The 6,121-nt window shown below is 45.3% G+C and overlaps 1 long non-coding RNA gene across 1 annotated transcript; it reads right to left on the reverse strand.

Annotated features, from left to right (window-relative positions):
* Positions 1 to 734: 734 nt before the first annotated feature.
* LOC120709468 lies at positions 735 to 1,269 on the reverse strand. The gene is made up of 3 exons (XR_005689683.1): positions 1,205 to 1,269; positions 932 to 1,123; positions 735 to 763 (listed from the first exon to the last, which is right to left on the reverse strand). It is a non-coding gene; the product is annotated as an uncharacterized LOC120709468 (long non-coding RNA).
* Between the last annotated feature and the right edge of the window lie 4,852 nt (positions 1,270 to 6,121).

The raw sequence follows: 6,121 nt of genomic DNA on the forward strand, positions 1-6,121 counted from the left end.
GTGCCAGGGGCACACAGTAAAGCCCCAAAAGCCCACGGCAAACTCTTTGCCGTGTGCCGCACACGGCAACAAGGATCGGCAAAGCCGGCCTTTGCCGTGTGCTATATATTGGGCACACGGCAAAGGGTTTGCCATGTGCAACTATCGACCCACAGCAAAAAAAAGTTGCCACCCAGGAACAATGACGTAGCCATGACTTTGCCGTGTGCCCTGCTAGCGTGGCACATGGCAAAGTTCAAATCTTTGCCGTGTGCCACGGTTTTTGCACACGACAAAGATTGGCACCTTTGCCGTGTGCCAAGGTTTTTGCACACGGCAAAGGTGCCAGAACCAATTTTTTTTGTTTGATTATTACGTATATGGTACCCCAGAAAATCATATATATCATAATGATTATTCCATGTATCCGAATAAGCATCACAGGCATTTGATACACACATACAAATAAAGTCTTGTTTCGTTCATCGAGAACCACAAGTACTGGTCGAGTTCATACAAGTTCATACAAATCAAGTTCAAACAAATCCATAAAAGTGGTACAAAGCAAGTCCATACAACATAACTCACGGCCCGACGGCGGTGGCGGGTGCTGCGGCCACATCTGCGGGGCCGGCCATGTAGGTGTCTGCGACCAACCTGGCTGCTGCTGCTGCTGAATCCAAGCCACCCATTGAGACGGTGGCCACACAAACTGCTGAGTCTGCTGCACCTGAGGCGAGAAGTCAGGATTCACCGGCCCATCATTGGATGCCGCCGACTGATTCTGCATATAAGCGAATATATATTGAGTTACATAAGAATGAAACTACAAGCATTAGTCTAAGTTCTAAGTCATTGTAGATGTATCATAAGATATTATTTTTAAGTAAATCTAGGTTAATGCTAAGTCACTAAGACATTCCGAAACTCGATAGTAGTCAAAACCACTTACGGTAGGAGGAGTTTCTGCACGACGAACAAGTGGGGCCGGAGGGAATTGTGGAGGCGAAACACCCATCGCCGAGCCCAGGCTTTGCATAAATGTTAGAGCTTGATCCAATTTTTGCTAGATGTCGTCCCGCTCGGCCCTCCACCTCTCCTCTGCCGCCTCCTGCCGTGCTTGGAAGGCTGCTTCCATCTGGGCCTAAAAGGATTTGATCCCAGGGTTAGAATTTAAAGTGAACATATGTAAAAATGGAGGAACGACGGATGAAACAGAAATAACCTTGACAGCCTCAATCTGAGTCTGTGTAGTGTCTGGCCGTGGGCGTATTGCAGGGCTTGAGCTTGTACTCCTGACTCGAATCTGCGAGAGAGTGGGAGTAGTCGCCGTGTCGACTAAGCTGTCGCCAAACCTGTACCGTCCATGCTTCTTGCCTCCTCTCGCCCTCATGATGACTTCTCCATCAATGGGCTCATTGATCGCATCAAACTCCGGCCCATGAACTTCTTGTGCCATCGAGGTGTACCCACTGAGGCAGCCGTGGACGCTTGCGTTGCTGTACACTTCGTGCGGATCCTGCGGGTTGAAGTTGACATCGGACGTCGCATTTCCTTTGTGGGCCAAACAGTATGCCTGGACTTGGGTGCAAGGCACACCACCATGTGACACCGACTGCGAAAAAAGGAAGATAATTAGAAATTATGCAGAATTGAGCGTTAAAATAAAGAAATTAATTCACATACATATCTAGCCCGCGTACGCCTTGAGGTTACGGTTGCCCTGATGGTGCGATGCACCTGGCATCAGCAAACGCCGCTGTCGGGCAGCCTCGTGCATCTCCACCCACTCTTGCGAGCACCACCGGTCCACTATCATTTCCCAGCACGGATAATCATTGGCAATCCACCACGGAGGCACCTGCACATCATCAATATCTAATACATTTAAGAAGAACAAATGGAGCATAGTTGATAACTACTTAAGATTGAATCTTTACCCGCAAGTATTGTTCCCAGGTAAGTCTGATGTCTCTCGCAGGTCCTTTGTAGATCCTCACTTTTTCGATCCTGGCCTTGTAGTCGATGACGGCCTGGATGCGCGCCTCGTAAAGCATATCGGCCACCAGCTTGTAACAAGCTCTACTAGTCACCTGCATCGCCCTGGGCATCATTCCCTCCTCGCATCTATAGAAATCCTGCACAAAAATGTGAACAAAGTCATTATTTCAAAACCCAGTGCAATGAATATGATGTATTCGTAAATGTAGTTCCATGAGAACTTACCCATAATTCGTTCAACACCCGGTGCGCTTTGTTGTCAAATGCCCTACCTTCCTCATCTGGTCCATCCGGTGCGGCGATGCAGTGCTCCCACGAAGAGGCTGGCTGACATACCCCAGCAATATCCATGGCACCTGGGTAGTGTCGCTTGCAAAGGAGGCCCAAGATGCCATTGACCATGCGGTTGTGAGCAACACTTGGAACAACTATGTCAAAGTTCCTGCTCAAGTTATTGAGAGATAGTATTAGTGTCAATTGTGATTTTGAATATATCAAAAGGAAACGTATTGAAATCTTGTAAACTTACTTACCTTTTCCCGTCAGGTCGGAGGACCGGTCGGTGCTCTAGAGGTATCGGACGATCCGGGAGCCTCGAGGGACCTCGCTGCCAAATGGCAGGTACGCCCAAGTCCTCCTCCTCCTCCTCGTCCGCCCCATCCTCCTCCTCCTCCTCCTGCTCCTGCTCCTGCTCCTGCTCCTGCTCCTGCTCGTGCTCGTGCTCGTGCTCCTCAGCACCGGGATCCTCCTCCTCCTCCTCCTCCTCCTCCGCCACCTCCGCCTCCTCCTCCACAAGAGGAGCACCTCTCCTGCGCCTGCTCCTCCTCCGAGCCCTCCCTCCTGAAGCCGTGCCGGAGCCCTCAGCGGCGTCGCGCGTCGACGAACCCGCTCCACTCCTCCGACTTCTCCTGCCTGTCAGTCGAGTCCTCTGGGAGGACTCACCTGCCTGGGTAGATCTGCCGCCCAATAGGTCTGTGAGTGACCTCATCAGACCTCTACCGCGCCCCGCCATCGCCGAACAATCTCCTGAAATTAAAATGAGTAAATCAATCAGTAGATGTCATTAAAAATATTACAATTAGTATATAAAGTAAGTACAATGACTAAAATAAACAAAAAAAGTACCAAAAATTAAGTAGTACGGTTCTTACATGTATTAAAAATAGTCATCATGATCCGGATTAGCCGGATCATATGTCTCATCATCGCTATCATGTGTGTCGATATAATCACCATCGATCTCCATAGGAGGAACACTGTCATCATCACTGTCATTGTCTAAGCGTAATCGCTCTAGTAATTCTAAGTCCTTGACATTGTGAACCTCAACCCCTGCATCGTCGTTATCAATTCTTTCATTGTCCTATTCCATTCCCATCACTTCGGTAAAGTCTATCTGAAAAGTCCCATCTAGCCCATCTTCTTGAAAGAACTCACCAGCATATGTGTTTGGGTCTATGTTGTAATCTTCATTGTTCGGGACAGGTAATTTTCCGTGTGGCGATACCTTATACACAACATGTCACAATGCGATGAGCGGGGCCAGAGCCACCAAAGCCATAATGATGTTGGTGCCACACTGGATGCTAGTAGTAGCACCCAAAACGCAAATGCTTATTCTGTTAACAATTAAGAACCTAGTGTTGTGGCTGGTGATGTTGTGTAAGATGTTGTAGAAGAGGGGCTAGCAGATATTGTAGAAGATGCAGTGCAATATAAGGTTTGGTTAACACCTCCAGTACTGTACATGGGGCAGACCTTTGGCACCATATAGGAGGCTTGAGAGTTCTACATTCCTATGCAAAAAGAGTTGGGTTTTATATCCGTACAAGCACTACATGATATTGTTCCTATTACTAGACCTAAATAAAATGAGTTCAGTATTCTATTGCAAATACATTGATAAGGACACGCCGAATCTTTCACGGTACTAATTAAATTTCTTGACAAGACCGATCTCTGAATATTTCACCCAACTAGTGTGCACAGAAATTAATAATGCTTCTTGCCAATGGCACCACAACCTCCTGTCGTGATTGTGAATAGTGGCAGACAATAGAAGAAATATTAATCAATACTTGTTACGGAAACAGCAGTCAACCAATACAAGTAGTTTGGCCAGTATTTTATTCCACAATCTGATCACAGCGGCACATACACAGCTACTAGTATAGATGAGTCTCACGTACAACACTAAGTTTCACAAGACCAATCAAGATCACTGTATGTAATATTCCACGCCAAAAATAGCTTGTTTGATTTAATCCAGCACCGCAAGTTGCAGAGATATTGAATCAGGCTGAATACAAGATCCCAAAAATCCAGATGAATGAAATTAATTTCGCTTGATTAACCAACACCAGTAGCAGCACTGAAGAGATAGAGGGATTCGGCTTACAGTAGATGTAATCCAAATCCTAGATAAATTCTTCCACCCGCAGTCACAACGAACCACGATCAGAAGATGGGGATCCACTGAAGAATCCGGAGCAGCGCACCCAGGAATCAATCCTGATCACGCTCCCAATCACGATCCAGAAGAATCAGCAAGGTAGATGAGATCGGACGGTGTCTTGCTGTTCGTAGGAGAAACCCTAGACAAGAGACACAAATAAAATCCAATCTAATCTCCCCTTACATGGCGGCCCTGGTTTTTATTAATGTGCGCGCAGGCACCTGGACTCCACGAGCCCAAAACCAGGTTCAACCAAACAAGTGCACGCAGGCACCATGACCCAAAAACAATAAACTAATGCGGCCAGAATACTAATGTCCATACTTACCAAACTATGTTTTCAATTAAACAAATATGAATGCATGGACGTACTTAGATATGACTAGCATTTATATCCACACGCATGGTGCCTATATAGATATATTTGCTTGATATATTTTCTTCTTTCTTGACTGTTGCACTTGTAAAACTGATAGGCGACGACCCATCGACAATAAATTTCTCCATGTTTGCAATATATTTCTCATTAAGAAATAAGGCTCCAAATTTAACATCAGATGATTTCAAATAATTACCGGCTGCTATATTTGAAAGAACATTAGACTTGTCGGCAACATCTTGAGGAGCCATGGGCTCATCATCCTCCCTTCCTTGAAACAAAGCCGTCCTCGGCTTTGGCATAATCTCAACAAGCTTCTTCATCTTTATAAATATTATATTTTCATCTTTCTTGCTGTGGTGTCCCACAAAATTAGGAAGAGAGCCAAACTGTATAGGAGATTTACTAGCATCACATGATTCACCCAAACAATGAATAATAACATAAGAATTCCCTTTGATGGTTATATCATGTTCTGATGGCTCATTCAGTTGAGCATTGATGTCGAGAATCTTCTTTGCAGCAAGAGTGCCTCTTGTCATCACTACATTGTTCCCAAAAATATTATTAGAGATAGAACCAAATTACATTGGTGATTTAATTGGCTCCTTGCAACGAATCATGGACTCACTAGCAGCAGCAAAAGTAGGAATATTCACATCATTCTCTCCCTCTTGAAGCAAAGCCGTCCTCGGCTTTGAGGTAATTGCAGCAACCTTTTTCTTCACTTTCACAGAAGGAAAAATGTCAGCCTTAATAGCACTAGCCGGCATCGGTTTGAGCACATGATGAACTCCCTTGTGCACAAACGAATAATTATTGGAACGACCACCATGAGTAGCATCAAGATCAAACTGCCATGGTCTACCCAACAATAAATGACATGCACTCATCGGCACCACATTGCAGTCCACAGAGTCAACATAATTTCCCACTGAAAATTTTACCCTAGCTCTGTGAGTAATTTTCAGCGTGCCGCTTTGATTCATCCATTGCATGTAGCGAGGCGTAGGAAGGCGCCATGTAGATAAAGATAAGGCTTGAACAACATCTGAGCTAACTACATTAGTGAAACTGCCACCATCAATAATGAGTTTGCATACCTTATCCTTAATAGAGCATTCCGACTCAAATATGCTAGAGCGCTGCCCTTTCACATTAGCAACTGTGCCATCACACTGGACCATCTGAGACATCGTTAGTATCATCAACTTTAATTTCAGATTTAGTATCACAAGGAGAAGCACTAGAATCCAGCCCGGATGCAAAAGAAAAATCATCACTCTCATATACAACTGACGCTTCAA

Source organism: Panicum virgatum, chromosome 5K, assembly GCF_016808335.1.
Source record: "Panicum virgatum strain AP13 chromosome 5K, P.virgatum_v5, whole genome shotgun sequence".
NCBI classification, from domain to species: Eukaryota; Viridiplantae; Streptophyta; class Magnoliopsida; order Poales; family Poaceae; genus Panicum; species Panicum virgatum.